Genomic DNA, 15,485 nt, shown 5'->3' with positions numbered 1-15,485 from the left:
ATGAATTACACTAATACCGGAGTGCAGTGGAAGTCTTTGCATCGTCCAAGTCCACATTTCCCTTTCAATGCACCTTTTAGACTACATCAAGTATACTCAAACAACCAGGTTAGTCTCAAAAGGTCAAGTTGTAGCACATCTCCCCCTTAATATGTGTATCACTTGCATATGGACTTGTCAGGTCCGGGGATCACGTGTACAACTTGAACACCACAAATAAACAATAATGAATTTAAATGCATAAAGTAACATGATCAAAGGCATAGAACACACGTATGCTATAGATCAATCCAAGTTACGCGAATCTAAGACATTTAGCTCACTACTCAACCTACAAAAAGTTTTCTCATCCAACGGCTTGGTAAAGATATCAGCTAGCTGGTTCTCGGTGCTAATATGGTACACCTCAATATCTCCCTTTTGCTGGTGGTCTCTCAGGAAGTGATGTCGGATGTCTATGTGCTTAGTGCGGCTGTGTTCAACAGGATTATCCTCCATGCAGATGGCACTCTCATTGTCACATAGGAGTGGGACTTTGCTCAGATTGTATCCAAAGTCCCGGAGGGTTTGCCTCATCCAAAGCAGTTGCGCGCAACACTGTCCTGCGGCAACATACTCGGCCTCAGCGGTGGATAGGGCAAAAGATATTTGTTTCTTAGAACTCCAGGACACTAGGGACCTTCCTAGAAATTGGCACGTCCCCGATGTGCTCTTCCTATCAACCTTGCACCCGGCATAATCGGAGTCTGAGTATCCAATCAAGTCAAAGGTAGACCCTTTTGGATATCAGATCCCGAAGCAAGGCGTAGAAACTGAATATCTAAGAATTCGCTTAACGGCCACAAGGTGACATTCCTTGGGGTCGGATTGATATCTAGCACACATGCATACACTTAGAATAATGTCTGGTCTACTTGCACATAAATAAAGTAATGACCCTATCATAGACCGGTATGCCTTTTGATCAACGGACTTACCTCCTTTGTTGAGGTCAACATGCCCGTCGGTTCCCATTGATGTCTTCGCGGGCTTGGCGTCCTTTATCCCAAACCGCTTGAGAAGATCTTATGTGTACTTTGTTTGGGAGATTAAGTTGTCGTCCTTGAGTTGCTTCACTTGGAACCCAAGGAAGTAGGTCAACTCACCCATCATCGGCATCTCAAACTTTTGTGTCATCACCCTGCTAAACTCCTCATAAGACTTTTGATTAGTAGAACCAAATATTATGTCATCGACATAAATTTGGCACACAAAAAGATCACCATCACAAGTCTTTGTAAAAATAGTGGGATCAGCTTTCCCAACCTTGAAGGCATTAGCAATTAAGAAATCTCTAAGGAATTAATACCATGCTCTTGGGGTTTTCTTAAGTCCATAGAGCGCCTTAGAGAGCTTGAACACATGGTCGGGGTACCTGTCATCCTCAAAGCCAGGGGTTGTTCCACGTATACCTCCTCCTTTATTGGCCCATTGAGGAAAGCACTCTTCACATCCATTTGAAATAGCCTGAAAGAGTGGTAAGCGGCATAGGCTAATAAAATTCGAATAGACTCTAGCCTAGCCATAGGAGCAAAAGTCTCCTCGAAATCCAAACCTGCGACTTGGGCATAACCTTTTGCCACAAGTCGAGCCTTGTTTCTTGTCACCACCCCATGCTCGTCTTGCTTATTGCGGAACACCCACTTGGTTCCCACAACATTTTTCTTTGGACGTGGCACCAGACTCCAAACTTCATTTCTCTTGAAGTTGTTGAGCTCTTCCTGCATGGCCAACACCCAATCCGGATCCTGCAAGGCCTCTTCTACCATGAAAGGCTCAATAGAAGAGACAAATGAGTAATGCTCACAAAAGTTAGCTAATCTTGAGCGAGTAGTTACTCCCTTGCTTATGTCACCCAGAATCTGGTCAACAGGGTGATGTCGTTGGATCGTTGCTCGGACTTGAGTTGGAGGGACCCATGGTGCTTCTTCCTCCATCACTTGTTCTTCCTGTGCTCCCCCTTGATCTTGTCCCTCTTCTTGAGGTACCTGTTCACCGTCTTGAGTTGGAGGATGCACCATTGTGGAGGAAGATGGCTCATCTTGCTCTTGTTGTTCCTGTGGTCGCACATCACCTATCGCCATTGTGCGCATTGAGGCCGTCAGAACATCATCTTCATCTAAGTCATCAAGATCAACTTGCTCTCTTGAAGAGCCATTAGTCTCATCAAATACAACATTGCTAGAGACTTCAACTAATCCTGATGATTTGTTGAAGACCCTATACGCCTTTGTATTTGAGTCATACCCTAGTAAAAACCCTTCTACAGCTTTGGGAGCAAATTTAAAATGTCTACCTTTCTTCACCAAAATGTAGCATTTGCTCCCAAATACACGAAAGTAAGAAACATTGGGTTTGTTACCGGTAAGGAGTTCATACGAGGTATTCTTGAGAAGGCGATGTAGGTAGAGCCGGATTATGGTGTGGCAAGCTGTGTTCACAGCTTCCGACCAAAACCGCTCGGGCGTCTTGAATTCTCCAAGCATCGTTCTCGCCATGTCGATAAGCGTCCTGTTCTTCCTCTCTACCACACCGTTTTGCTGAGGTGTGTAGGGAGCGGAGAACTCGTGCTTCACGCCTTCTTCCTCAAGATACTCCTCCATTTGCAGATTCTTGAACTCGGACCCGTTGTCGCTTCTTATCTTTTTCACCTTAAGCTCAAATTCGTTTTGAGCTCTCCTTAGAAAGCGCTTTAGGATCCCTTGGGTTTCTGATTTATCCTGCAAAAAGAACACCCAAGTGAAGCGGGAAAAATCATCAACAATTACAAGACCATACTTACTTCCCCCAATGCTAAGGTAGGCAACGGGTCGGAAGAGGTCCATGTGAAGAAGCTCCAGTGGTCTTGATGTTGTTATCACATTCTTGCTGTGATGAGTGCTTCCCACCTGTTTACCTACCTGACAAGCTACACAAGGTCTATCTTTCTCGAAACAAACATTGGTTAGTCCTAACACATGTTCTCCCTTTAGAAGTTTATGAAGGTTCTTCATCCCAACATGTGCTAGACGGCGATGCCACAGCCAACCCATACTAGTCTTAGCTATTAAGCATGCATCTAGATCGGCCTCCTCTTTCGAAAAATCAACTAAGTAGAGGTTGCCGTCTAATACACCCTTAAAAGCTAATGAACCATCACTCCTTATAAAGATAGATACATCAACATTTGTAAAAAGACAGTTGTAACCAATGTGACACAATTGACTTACAGACAGAAGGTTGTAACCAACCGACTCTACTAGAAATACATTTGATATGGAGTGCTCGTTGGTGATGGCTATCTTTCCCAAACTCTTGACCTTGCCTTGATTCCCATCTCCAAAGATAATCGTATCCTGGGAATCCTTGTTCTTGACGTAGGAGGTGAACATCTTCTTCTCCCCTGTCATGTGGTTTGTGCATCCACTGTCGATAATCCAGCTTGAGCCCCCGGATGCATAAACCTGCAAGGAATTTAAGCTTGGGTTTTAGGTACCCAACTCTTGTTGGGTCATACAAGGTTAGTCACAATAGTTTTTGGAAACCATATGCAGGTTTTGTCTCCCTTGCATTTGGATCCCAATTTCCTAGCCTTTACTTTTGCATTCTTACATGAAAGAACAAAAGAAGTGTTGCAAGCATGGAAAACAATAGTAGATTCATTGCACATTTTCCTAGGCACATGATGCACAACATGATTTCTCCTAGGCCTACTTCTACCATGAACAAAAGTAGAACTAGAGGCAAACATAGCATGTGAATTAAAAGCATCAAGATCATAACTCCTATTATAATGAGCACGATTAGCAATTTTCCTATCATAAATAAAAGCATGGTTCCTTTGAGGATTACTAACCATAGGAGCCTTCCCTTTCTCCTTGTTGGAAATGGGAGCCCTTTGGCTTGTTAAGTTCTTGGCTTTCTTTCGAAAACCAAGCCCATCCTTAATTGAGGGGTGTCTACCAACGTGTAGGCATCCCTAGCAAATTTTAATTTATCAAAAATTAATTTTGCAAGTCTTAAGTTGAGCATTGAGACTTGCCACCTCATCATTTAATTTGGTAATAGAAATAAGGTGATCATCACAAGCATCAACATTAAAATCCTTATATCTATTACAAATAACAACATGCTCTACACATGAACTAGTTTTGTTGACTTCCTATAGCTTAGCATTTAGTTCATCATTTAAACTCTTTAAACTAGAGACCGATTCATGGCAAAGAGACAATTCAGAGGATAACATTTCATTTCTCTTAATTTCTAAGGCAAGGGATTTTTGCACACTAACAAATTTGTCATGTTCCTCATATAAAATATCCTCTTGTTTTTCTAACAATCTATCTTTTTCATTTAGAGCATCATTTAATTCGTTAATTTTTTCTACTTTAGCTCTATCTAAACCTTTAAATAAACTAGAGTAATCTACTTCATCGTCGGAGGATTCTTCATCACTAGATGAAGTGTACTTGGGTGTGTCCCGAACACATACCTTTCTCTCCTTTGCCATAAGACATGTATGGTGTTTGTTGGGGAAGAGTGAGGATTTGTTGAAGCCCGAAGCAGCGAGTCCTTCGTCATCGGAGTCGGAAGAGGAGCAGTCCGAGTCCCATTCCTTTCCAAGGTGCGCCTCGCCCTTTGCCTTCCTGTAGTTCTTCTTTTTCTCCTTCTTCCTGCTCTTTTCTTGTCCCTGGTCACTATCATTATCGGGACAGTTTGCAATAAAGTGACCAGTCTTACCGCATTTGAAGCAGGAGCATTTCCCCTTGTTTTATTCCTGTTGTGGTACTCCTTGCGTCCTTTGAGTGCGGTCTTGAAGCGCTTGATGATAAGCGCCATCTCATCTTCATTAAGTTCGGCAGCCTCCACTTGAGCTACCCTGCTTGGTAGCGCCTCCTTGCTGCTCGTTGCTTTGAGAGCAACGGGCTACGACTCGTAGATAGGTAGTGGACCGTTCAAGGCATCATCCACATATCGTGCCTCCTTTACCATCATGCGCCCGCTCACGAATTTTCCGAGTATCTCCTCAGGCATCATCTTTGTGTACCTGGGGTTTTCACGGATAAGATTCATAAGATGGGGGTCAATAACTGTAAATGACCTGAGCATGAGTCGGACGACGTCATGATCCATCCATCTTGTGCTTCCATAGCTTCTAATCTTGTTGACCAGGGTCTTGAGCCTGTTGTAGGTTTGTGTTGGCTCTTCTCCCCTGATCATGGCGAATCTCCCTAGCTCGCCTTCCACTAGTTCCATTTTGGTGATCATTGTAGCATCATTTCCCTCATGTGAGATCTTGAGGGTGTCCCAGATTTGCTTGGCGTTGTCCAAGCCACTTACTTTACTATACTCGTCCCTGCAAAGAGATGCTAACAACACAGTAGTAGCTTGGGCATTCTTATGGATTTGCTCATTAATAATCACAGGGTTATCCATACTATCGAAATGCATTCCATTTTCCACTATTTCCCAAATGCTAGGATGGAGAGAAAATAGATAACTACGCATTTTATGACTCAAAAATGAGTAGTCCTCTCCATCAAAGTGTGGAGGTTTTCCTAGAGGAATAGAAAGTAAATGTGCATTCGAATTCTATGGCATGCGAGAATAGTCAAAAGAGTAGTTTTGATTAATCGTTCTCTTTTTCGACGAAGAGTCGTCGTCGTCTCTTGGTGAGAAGAAGATGCATCGCTGTCGTAGTAGATGATCTTCTTGATGCGCCTCTTCTTTTTCCCATCCTTCTTCTTGTGACTCGAGCCTGAGTCAGTGGGCTTGTCATCTCTTGGCTCGTTGAAGATGGACTCCTTCTCCTTGTCGTTGACCACCATCCCCTTTCCCTTAGGATCCATCTCTTCGGGCGGTTAGTCCCTTAGATGAAGAGTACGGCTCTGATACCAATTGAGAGCACCTAGAGGGGGGTGAATAGGTGATCCTGTAAAATTAAACACTAAATAGCCACAAAACTTAGTTATAGAAGTGTTAGTGTGACTAAGTAGTTTTGAGGCGAGTTCTTGTGGACAAAACAATCACAGAGAAAACAATCACAAGAGACACGCGATTTTATCCCGTGGTTCGGCCAAGTGACACTTGCCTACTTCCACGTTGTGGCGTCCCAATGGACGAGGGTTGCACTCAACCCCTTTCAAGTGATCCAATGATCAACTTGAATACCACGACTTTCTTCCTTATAGTTTTTCTCCCGTTTGCGAGGAATCTCCACAAGTTGGAGCCTCTCGCCCTTACAATAAAGATCACAAAGAAGGCACAAGAGTAAGGCTAGGAGAGCAACACACACAACACACAAATCTGCAACACACACATGCACACAAGTCAAGACTTGAGCTCGAAACGCAGCACAGAGAGTTCACAACTCTAATGGCGCTCAAATCACTAACACAATCGATCAAATGCACGGAGGAGTGTGAGAGTCTTAGAATGCTTAGTGAATGCTTAGGTTACTCCTCCATGCGTCTAGGGGTCTTTTTTATAGCCCCAAGGCAGCTAGGAGCCGTTGGAGATCAACATGGAAGGCTATCCTTGCCTTCTGTCGAGTGGCGCACCGGACAGTCCGGTGCGCCACCGGATATGTCCTGTAGACTGTCCGGTGCGCGATCTCCTTCCAAATTTGGCATATCCGACCGTTGCTCCTCTGAGCTGATTGGCGCACCGGACAGTCCGGTGCACCAGCTGACCGTTGGAGCAGTCCACGTGTCGCGCGAAGATTGCGCGGCCGACCGTTGCTCAGGCAACTGTTGGCTCACCGGACAGTCCGGTGAATTATAGTCGTACGTCGCTGTCGAATCCCGAGAGCGGCGAGTTCACCGCGGACAAGCCTGGCGCACCGGACACTGTCCGGTGCACCACCGGACAGTCCGGTGCACCACCGGACAGTCCGGTGTGCCAGACTGAGCTAAAGTTTGCTGCACATAGCCAACTATTTTTCCAATTCTTTTCTCACTATTTCTAGCACTTAGACAAAACACATTAGTACTCAAAACAATGTACTAAGTCTAGAAACGTACATTTTTCTTTGATTTGCACTTCTCACTTTACTTGGCACATAAGAACTTAATTAACCGTGTTGGGCACTTAATCACCAAAACATTATTGAAATTGTCCAAGGGAACATTTCCCTTTCAGTAATGGGCTCTAGATTTAACACTGCAAAGTTTAAGGATCAAATCAGATTAGGATCAAGCCCTATTCCTATTCATTTTTGAACTAAAATTATTTAAGGGCCCTAACTTTTTATGATGGGGCATTTGGATTGTGATCCATTACCACCCCTAGGTACACCAAAATGTCGCTCGAAGAATTTCTTCAAAAAATTGTGAGTGGGCGCATGATGGAAGGAGGCGAGGTACGTCGATGATATCACCAACGGACCTCTTCCTCAACACTACGAGTCGCAACCTGTTGCTCTCAAAGCGACGACCAACAAGGATGTGCTCCCCGACAAGGTGGCGCAAATTGAAGCGGTCAGTCTAAATGAGGATGAATTGGCGTTTGTGATCAAGCACTTCAACACCGCTTTGAAAGGACGCAAGGACTACCCCAACAAGAGCCAATCAAGGGGAAATCGTACATGCTTCAAGTGTTGTAAGTCCGGTTAAGAGAGGTTGACATTCAAAGTTTGCTCCCAAAGTCGTTGAAGGGTTTTTACTTGGTTATGATTCAAAAACAAAGGCATATACGATCTTCAACAAATCCTCTTGTCTAGTTGAATTCACTTGTGATGTTGTATTTGATGAAACTAACAGCTCTCCAAGGGAGAACGTTGATCTTGATGATATAGATGAAAAGGAGGTTCTAACGGTCGCAATGAGGACTATGGTGATAGGTGATGAGCAACCTCAGGAACAACAAAAGGAACAAGATCAACCTTCTTCCTCAACGATGGCACAACCCCTAAGTCAAGATGAGGAACAAGTACCTCAAGAAGATGGCATGGATCAAGGGGAGCGCATGAACAAGAAGACAAGGAGGAGGAAGAAGTACCATAGGCACCTCTAGCATCAATTCATGCCACCATACAAAGGGAGCATCCGGTGGACCAAATCCTAGGTGACATCAGCAAGGGAGTAACTACTTGTTCACGTATTGCTAATTTTGTGAGCACTACTCCTTTGTCTCTTCTTTGAGCCTTTTAGGGTAGAAGGCCTTGTAGGATCTAGATTGGGTGATAGCCATGCAAGAAGTGCTCAACAACTTCAAGACAAATGAAGTATGGAGGTTGGTGCCACGTCCTAAGCAAAACGTTGTGGGAGCCAAGTGGGTGTTCCGCAACAAGCAATATGAGTATGGGGTGGTGAAAATAAACAAGGCCATACTTGTGGCAAAAGGTTATGCCCAAGTCGTAGGTTTGGATTTTGAGAAGAGTTTTGCTCCTGTAGTCAGGCTAGAGTCTATTCGAATTTTATTAGCCTATGTTGCTCACCATTCCTTTAAGCTCTTTCAAATGGACGTGAAGAGTGCCTTCCTCAACGGACCAATCAAGGAGGGGGTGTATGTGGAGCAACCCCATGGCTTCGAGGATGACAAGTATCCCGACCATGTGTATAAGCTCTCTATGGCGCTTTATAGGCTTAAGCAAGCACCAAGAGCATGGTATGAATGCCTTAGAGATTTTCTTATTTCTAATGCTTTCAAGCTCGGGAAAGCTGGTCCTACTCTTTTCACTAAGACATGTGATGGTGATTTGTTTATATGTCAAATATATGTCGATGACATAATATTTGGTTCTACTAACCAAAAGTCTTGTGAAGAGTTTAGTAGGGTGATGATGCAAAACTTTGAAGTGTCTATGATGGGTGAGCTGACATACTTTCTAGGATTTCAAGTAAAATAGCTCAAGGAAGGCAATTTCATCTCCCAAATGAAGTATACAGAAGATCTTCTCAAAAAGTTTGGGATGAAGGACGCAAAGCCCATCAAGACACCGACGGGAAGAAACTGACACTTGGAGCTCAACACGAGAGGTAAGTTCATAGATCAAAAGGTATACCGGTCTATGATAGGTTCCTTGCTTTATCTTTATGCAAGTAGACTGGATATTATGAATTCTGTTTGCATGTGTGCTAGATTTCAATCCGACCCCAAGGAATGTCACCTTGTGGCCGTGAAGCGAATTCTTTGATATTTAGTTCATACGCTTCACTTCAAGCTCTTGTATCCTAAGGTAGGGATGTTCCTAAAACATCCGAATTGTATCACAAATCTAATATTTTAGCATAGATATACATAGAATTTAAAGTTAATTTTGGCAAGGTTATTAAGAATATTATGACGTATTAAAAATAATTTTTGTATAATTTTTTATGTACATTATTTTCTCCCTACAACAAAAAAGGTGAAAAAACATCTGAATCCGTATTCGGATAGACATCCGAATTTTATATGAATTATTTAAAAAGATATAGAATGAATTTAATGTTTATTTTTTGTGAAGATTAATAGTCTCAATGCTAAAAACAAGAATATAAATTTACATAACAAATTCTATATGTTAGTTCTTCACAATCGAAGAAAGAAGACCAAAAAAATGACATCCGAATAAATATCCGGATCCATCCCTATCCTAAGGGGTCTATCTTTGACTTAATTGGATACTTAGACTTCGATTATACCAGGTGCAAGGTTGATAGGAAGAGCACATCAGGGACTTGTCAGTTTCTGGGAAGGTCCCTAGTGTCTTGGAGCTCAAACAAACAAAATTTTGTTGCCCTATCCACTGTCGAGGCCGAGTATATTGCCGCAGGCTAGTGTTGCGTGCAACTACTTTGGATGAGGCAAACCATCTAGGACTTTGGCTACAATGTGAGCAAAGTCCCACTCCTTTGTAATAATGAGAGTGCGATCCGTTTGGCGGACAATCCCGTTGAACATAGCTGCACCAAGCATATAGACATCCAGCATTACTTTTTGAGAGACCACCAGCAAAGGGGAGATATCGATATTTGCCATGTTAGCACCGATCACCAGCTAGCCATTATCTTCACCAAGCCTTTAGATGAATCAAGGTTTTGTGAGCTGCGTAGTGAGCTTAATGTCTTAGATTCACGGAACTTGGATTGATTTATAGCATACATATGTCTTTATGCCTTTGATCATGTCTTTAAGCTTAATTGTACTTTATTGCTTATCTTGGTGCTCAGTTTTAGAGTATCATCCCCGGACCTCATAAGTCCTTGTGCATTGATGCATACATTTAGGGGGAGGATATGCTACAACTTGACCATTTGAGACTAATATGTTTGTCTGAGTTGTCTTGATGTAGTCTCAAAGGTGGATTAGAAGGGAAAAGGTGGACTTGGACAAATAAAGAGGCTTCCACTGCATAACGGTATCATTGTACTTTGTTATAAGTTGCCCTTGGTGCTTCATTGCCTTTTGATCTTAATTTGCTATTTTTGATGAGGCAATGAGGTTTAAGGTCGCTAGTTTCTCCGTTTTGTGCTTAATGCCAAAAGGGGGATTAAGGCCAAAGCAACTGGATCAACCACCACTTGTGAATTTCAAAACGTTTTGTGTTTTGAACTTGTCTTTTTTATCACAGCCCTCTTCGCGGCAAAGAGGAGTCCTCTGATTGCAAAACTATTCTCTTATGGGGGAGAAATCTTTCTTGTGAGAAGATGGGGAGTTTGGTATTTGAACAAAACTAGTCTCTAAAACGATTTGCAAAACTAGAGTGTTTTGACTTAGAATTTAGAAGAATGGACTTGTTTGCAGAAACAAACCAAGTGGTGGCAAAATAATCCAAATATGCTAAATCCTATACTTATTCAATTGGTTTGTAGTATGGACTTCAATTTGAATCTTGATGGCTCATATCTGGTTAAATTAGTATTTTTTTAGTTTCTTTAGGTGTGTTGGCATAAATCACAAAAAAGGGCAAATTGAAAGGGAAATGTGCCCTCGGGCCATTTCTAGTTGTTTTGGCGATTAACTGCCCAACACACCACTTTGAACTAACTATTTTGATAAGAGCATGAGCACAAATGTAAAGACAGCAAATTGAAGATACCAAGTCCAAAAGAGCACAAACATGGAGCCCAATGTGCAATTTGATGTAAAATGGTATAATGTGTAGTTTGCACTTCCAAATATGTTGCATACGTCCATTACAATGTTTCTAGTACTTGTGTTTGGGCTCTAACATATTTTGTAGAGAAAAGACTATTTGGACTTGAGTTTATACATATTGCAAATCCTTTTGAAATGAATTAAAAAAGATATGGTTCCTACGCTTAGTCAATTGTTTTAGATGCTAACTATGTTTGTCTAAGTGCTAGGAAACCTCTCAAGAAGAGTCAAAAGAAGGGCCAGTTTGGGACCCACCGGACTATCCATTGATATGTCCGGTGATGCGTACGGCCGAAGCTGCCGCTCTCGAGAATTTTATTTTATTTATAAAATTCACCGGACAGTGAACAGTGCACTTTTTGGTGCAGCGGACATCTTCTCCAACGGCTCTCTCTTTGAGCGGGCGCCAGTCGCCAATGACTATCCAATGTGGAATTTGTACGGTGGCGCACCGGACTGTCTGGTGCCATGCTGGAAAAGGAAACATGCCAATTAGATCACCAGGCGACCGTTTGTAGGATCTACGACACCAGCTAGAGGGGGTGAATAGACGGTTTTAACTAAAATCAAAGACACTAGAGAAATTTAATCAATACGACAAGAGATATAAATTATCTAGCTATAACAAGTAAGTAAACTATGATGAACAATTATGGAAATGCTAGAAATTAGAGATAATCAACAAAGTACTAACTACTTGCAAAGTAATAAGTAAGGAGTGAAGAGAATGACGCTAATTTTTATCCCATGGTATCAGTGATTTGCCGATTACCCCTAATTCACATTGAGGTGGACTTCAAGCTCTCATTTGCTCCTCTATCAAGACAAGGCTTGATCTTTGAGCCAAGTCGACAAGAAATCACTCAATACCTTAATTCCACTATCCCCGGACGATTCGTAGTTCAAACGCCCAAAAACACATGGTCCCTTCTCAAATCCAATTTGGCACTTGCAGACGGTCTGCCGACCCGGTCGGACAATCCGCACAAGGACATAGGGACATGTGCAACTTCGGACCCTCTCTGGTCAGGACTGTGGACGGTTTGGCCCTAAGGCTCGGACGGTCTGCAGTACAAACATACTGGACCAGTTCGAAGTGAACACACTTCAGACCCCCCTGGATGGATCGCGGACGGTCCGACCACCTGGTCCGGACAGTCCGCCGACCCAATACTTAGCCACTTTTCAAACACGCTTTTGAAAAGATTTTAACTCTCAAAATTGGAAGTGTTGTTAGTCCTCATGCAAATACAACTATTAGATGCTCTATGAGACACTAAGTTTTACACAGACCGAAGTCATTGACCCCTCTTTATAGTATGGTTATCTAGCCTATTAATCGGGTCAATTCCTTCTCTAAACACCTGGTGACCCGACAAAAAACAAAACCTATATTATACCTTTGCCTTCACCTGATCCACAACCAATGTTTATAAGTCTCCAAGACTTTCTGTTCTCTGTGGTCCAACCTATATTCTTATTTCTCCAAGAATTGTTAGTCCACAAATGGTTGTCATTAATTACCAAAACATCACTAAGGGGCCTAGATGATTCACAATCTCCCCCTTTTGGCAATTGATGACAACACCACACATTTCACACAGAGTAGATTCAGTTTTTCAAATCTTCCTCACACACTAGGTATAAGAAGGATTTCAGGTGAGTTTCGAGTGACTTATCTCGATTTGAAGTTCCATCTGAAGTATAGATAAGTCAGGGCAGAAACTCAAGGTGTAGGAATAGCTCCCCCTACATGTGTGCATGATATATCCAGTTGAAGATTTCACACACATAATAGATCAGAGTTTTGGCAGAGATCTTCCTACAGTCATGGTTATCGAGGTATACAAGTATAACATGATATGTAATAAGCACAACAAATTTAATTACTCCTCGATCAACCATTCATAGGATACTTCGAACTAGTACAAACATAAAAATTTAACAACATAGTTCGAACGCAAACATTGGTCCACAAGCAATACAAGACATAGTTCCACAAATGCATGAAACATAGAGTTTAGATAATAATCATGCACATGCAAAGTCTAAATGTCCACATGAGCTCCCCTGACTATAATATCCCCATCTTCATCTTCATCTCTCCCCCTTTGGCATCAGTTGCCAGAAAGGAGGGGACTCACTGGGTACCCGAGGGAGGACACGGATACATGTTGTAATAGTGAGAGCTGAAACTGTCAAAAATGGAGGTGAACTGACCAAAATCATTCTAGAGTTGTTGCTGCCTCTGATCAAGTGAATGAATGCTATCACTAGTCGAGAGGGTCTCAAATTGACTTGATAGAGCACCCATATTATCCTTAAAGATCTGTTGCATGTTGTTCATTCTGCTCATGATTGGATCATGAACGGTATCTAGGATATGAGTGTGAAGATCGACAAACTGAGAGTGCATCCCATCAAGCTGATCATCAACAACATCGAACCTTGAGTACAGGGCAGAGTACTGGCCATCAAAGTGAATTGGCATGGCATCAAATCTGCCATCCACGTGTGTCATCATGCCCTAAAATCGACCATTCATATGTGTCTAGAGCCCTTGCTGCATCTACTGGAAGTAAGGATCAAAGTATCCAGGACCAGGCTACCAGAATTGTCCATGCTGAGATGGAGGTGGAGGACGAGGCACCTACTGAGCTGGATGAAGCGCCCCGATCCTTTGGGACTCAAATGTGATACAAATACTAGTCCCAGGAGGCTAGTACAGAGTCTCGAATAATAGTTATTACAATACCAAAATACAAGCTCTAGCGAGCCTAGAAACATAGCACAGTGGAAGATCATCTAGCCCAAGCCACAGGCAGACTGGGTGCATACACAACCCCCTTCTAGTCGAACATAGCAGAAAATAAGTCTTCAGTAGCTGAAAAAAACATAGATAAATATGGGTGAATACACTAGGTATTCCGCAAGCCCATCCCGCCCGTAAGAGAGAGAGAGAGAGACCTATATGGTACATGCTTGGTAGGTGGAGTTAAAGTCACTCATTTCTTTTTCAGAGAAGGGCGATACTTGATGTTTTACCCAAAAGAGAGGAGTAGCACATTTTCACACTCAACCACCACTGAGCTTCCCACTGTCATGGCATTGCTTTTAATTCCAAAAACACCCACCCACTTGCCCTTTTTACGAAGATCAAAAACATTAATTGTGATACCACACCAGACTCGTCCATACCAGTGGACACGAACTATTCAAATAGCTTTTCAAACTCTGTGCAGAGGTGTACACTTTACCCACTAGTCCGGCTCTACGGTCCCATGGCCAATGAGACCTGAATCCTAAACTCTTTCCTTCCTAGCACGTCCTTACCTTAACGATTATATCGAAAGGAGTCAGGCCACCACCATGCCCAAAGCGGACAAAACTTTCCCCTTCCTTATCCTCCCGTTGCTCCCCAGCCATCATAATCCTGGGGTTCGGACCGTACAAGTTCAGATTGAGTGACTGCCATACAGTCTCGAGTGGTTGTACTTGCCATGAGTACAGGTAGTGAAGGATGACAAACCGGTCCCTATATGAGGGGACGATCCTTCATGCTCACACCTAACCCGGCTGAGCCAACCCCTGAGGCCCTTCCCTAAACTAGGGAGTCCCTGACCATCCCACTCAATTGGTAAGGGTGAATAGGGTTGGGCATTCGGTCTATTAGGGTAATTTGGTTCGGTCTATTCGGGTTTGTGAAATTTCGGGTTCTGAAAAATGAGAACCAAAATTTTCAAAAATATTTTAGGAACCGAACCCAAATAGACTCACAATTTCGGTTCGGTCTATTCGGTCCACCGAATAGACACGAATTATAAAGAGACTAGTATGCTTTGTTAAAATATATACAATGAATAATTAATTGAAAGTACTATTATTACAACAAGTGACTATAAAAATTAGCATACGCGCGGGCAAGTCGGCCCAGGCGGCCCACGAGCGAGGAAGCGGTGCGGGCGGGCGCGGGGACGGCGCTGTGAGCGTGGGCCCACGCGTCAGAGAAAGGGGGAGGGCCGATGAGGTTCCACTGTGGTTCTTCGCCGTGATTCCAGTTCTCAGGGGTTAGGGAGGTGGGCTAGCGCGGCCAGACCCAGGCGAACACGGCGGCGGGACCAATTTGGCTGGTGGCGCTTTGGGAGGGATTGACCACGAGGAGGTGGCGAGCTCTGCGGCAGCGTGATCGCCGGTGAGGCCACTGGGCATGACAGCGGGGGGGGCGAAAGTGGTGCCTCGTGTTCGGGGAGAGGTGGTGAAGTTTGTGAGCTAACTCAATTGGACCTTAGGCTACTAGAGAGGGTAGGGGAAACTCACCGGAGCGGAGGGAGAGAGCGGCGACGCTGGCTCGATTGAGCTCAGGGGAGGGGTGAGGGATGGCTGAG

The sequence above is a fragment of the Zea mays genome, chromosome 8 (genome assembly GCF_902167145.1).
Source record: "Zea mays cultivar B73 chromosome 8, Zm-B73-REFERENCE-NAM-5.0, whole genome shotgun sequence".
Classification (NCBI taxonomy): Eukaryota; Viridiplantae; Streptophyta; class Magnoliopsida; order Poales; family Poaceae; genus Zea; species Zea mays.
The sequence above is the reverse complement of the archived record's forward strand: the minus strand, read 5'-3'. Positions refer to the sequence as shown.